Here is a 2,554-nt window from a genome sequence, read left to right on the forward strand (position 1 = left end):
CAATACCGGGATTCCAAGGAGCCTACTGCCTGTTGGGGAAAATAAAATTCGCAAATCAAGATAATTGAGTGCTGTAAAAGAAGTCCGAAAATAATGGGAGCGTAAGAGGAGGAGAGGTCGATATTGACTGGAAAAATTAGGATAGGCCTTGTTAGAAATTACCCAAAACGTGAAACTAAGGCAAGGAGTGGAGGGATGGCCTTTCAGTTCATACTGGGACATGGTTTAACCTGCCTCCCCAAGGATTATTCTCTAGGAGAGGGTACCTGTATTTGACTTTGCTGTTTATTATATGATTAGAGCTCAAACATTGTGCAGTTACTTGCAACCTTGTAGATTTCTGACTGATAGAAAAGCTGACCCCCAAGTTACGGTTTTATTGCTGTGTAGGGCACTATCTTTATTTAACATTCAACCTAATTCTGATTCTTTTTATTTTTATGCTTCTAAATACCTAGCTCCTTAAAGACGCCTCGAACCAGGTTTACCATCTTACTGGTTCCGTCAGTGAGTTAAATAAATGTTTGGCTCATGTTAATTTTATATTTGTGAGAGAATCATGTTTTTAAGTTTTTTGAAGATGCTACCTTGACAGCCTGATGGAGGTGACAGCAGGAATGAACGGGAGTAGTCCGTTCCAGGCAGGACTCTTGGTAGGTGAAGAGAGAGAATCAGAAATATCTAGATCAGGGGTTGGCAGACTTTCTGTAAAGGGTCAGATAAGGCCATAAGGTCTCTATTGCAGCTTCTGAACTCTGCTATTGTAGCATGAAATCAACCATAGAAAATATGTAAAAAATGAGAGTGGCTGTGTTCAAAAAAACCAACAACAACAAAGAATGCTGACACTTGAATTTCTTATGTTTATATGTCACAAGATATTCTTTTCCAACCTTTTAAAAATGTAGAAATCTCAACCATTAGCTGGTGGGGAACCAAAGTTGTACCAGGTTCCTTTTTCAACTTCACTAACAAGTTCTCTTTGTAGATTCGAACGTGTATAGTTATGGTGTCAGGGTTTTTGGGAGAGAAATCTGGAATACAAATTGGCAGAAACTAGAAAATACTTGGCAAGTGTTAGATGCCCAATTCACAAGTTTGATCCTAACAGTCTCCTAAGAGAAAGGTAATTCCCAGGCCAACTTAAAAAATTACTGAGGGGCTGCCTGGTGGCACAGCGGTTAAGTGCGCACGTTCTGCTTCGGCGGCCTGGAGTTCGCCGGTTCGGATCCTGGGTACAAACATGGCACTGCTTGGCATGCCATGCTTTGGCCCATGGGCTAGGAATTATGAATGCCCCTCTAAAAGCTTGGAGGTTCCTGAGAAGTCAAGAGGGACTCAGATTTGTGCACTTTAATACAAATTCTTATATATATAAAAAAAGAGAGTCAGTATTCTCAGGATAACAGCAGCCCCCCTGCAAGTCTCCCTACTGACCTCTGTCAGCAGAGGTCAAGTGGGAACCCGAGAACTCTGCATGTCCTCGCAAGAGTCTTCACTCTTCTCACATTTAAAGTAGAGGAAGATGGGTACGGATGTTAGCTTAGGGCCAGTCTTCCTCAACAAAAAGAGGAGGATTGGCTGCAGGTGTTAGCTCAGGGCTAATGTTCCTCAAAAAAAAAAAAAATTAGTGAAATGAATCCAGAAACAATTTGTAAATTATAATTGTGGCATCCACCTCCCTGATATTTTTGTGAGGACTGAATGTGTCCGGTATGTGTCCAGTCACTAATAGCAAAAGAGAACTTATAGATTGATGTGTGCAATTAAAAGATTTTTTTAAAAAATAACAGGTGAGAACAGTCCAGTTTTATGAGAGGATTTTCTAATAACTTACGGGTTGTTAATTTTGTATTTGTAAGGCAAATAAAGGGAATGGGGGCAAAGATTACTGCTTCTAGGTGTAGGGAATAAGAAATTAGTCATAAAGTTTAAGGGAAACGTGACCTAGCTAAATGTTAACATCATGTATAGCAACTTAAATTACATCATGTTCTCTGATGCCAATTTAAAGGCATACTCGATCAGTCTGGTTTGGCAATAATGGAAAGGGTTAAAAACAACTGTGTCTTGTACTGAGCTTTTTCATATTCTGAGTTTTGCTATCAGTGTCTTAACTGTGGGCCGATAAAAGCATGAACAGCTCTAGATTAAAGAAGAGCCCTTAAAAAGCTAACTTACATTTTTTTAAAAGATTTTGTTTTTCCTTTTTCTCCCCAAAGCCCCCTGGTACATAGTTGTGTATTTGTAGTTGTGGGTCCTTCTAGGTGTGGCATGTGGGATGCTACCTCAGCATAGCTTGATGAGTGGTGCCACATCCGTGCCCAGAATTGGAACCAGTGAAACCCTGGGCTCCCAAATTGGGAGCGCATCAACTTAACCACTCGGCAACGGGGCCGGCCCCTAACTTACATTTTTTAATGAAATACATTGAAATCTTCTAAAAATGGTCTTCTACCCAAAACATCACCTCATATATACCTGGAGTTCATAATGTAGAAAATAAGACTATAAAAAGAGTGATATATGCTTATTTCTATGTAAATTAACAGTA

This window comes from Equus asinus, chromosome 22 (genome assembly GCF_041296235.1).
Source record: "Equus asinus isolate D_3611 breed Donkey chromosome 22, EquAss-T2T_v2, whole genome shotgun sequence".
NCBI classification, from domain to species: domain Eukaryota; kingdom Metazoa; phylum Chordata; class Mammalia; order Perissodactyla; family Equidae; genus Equus; species Equus asinus.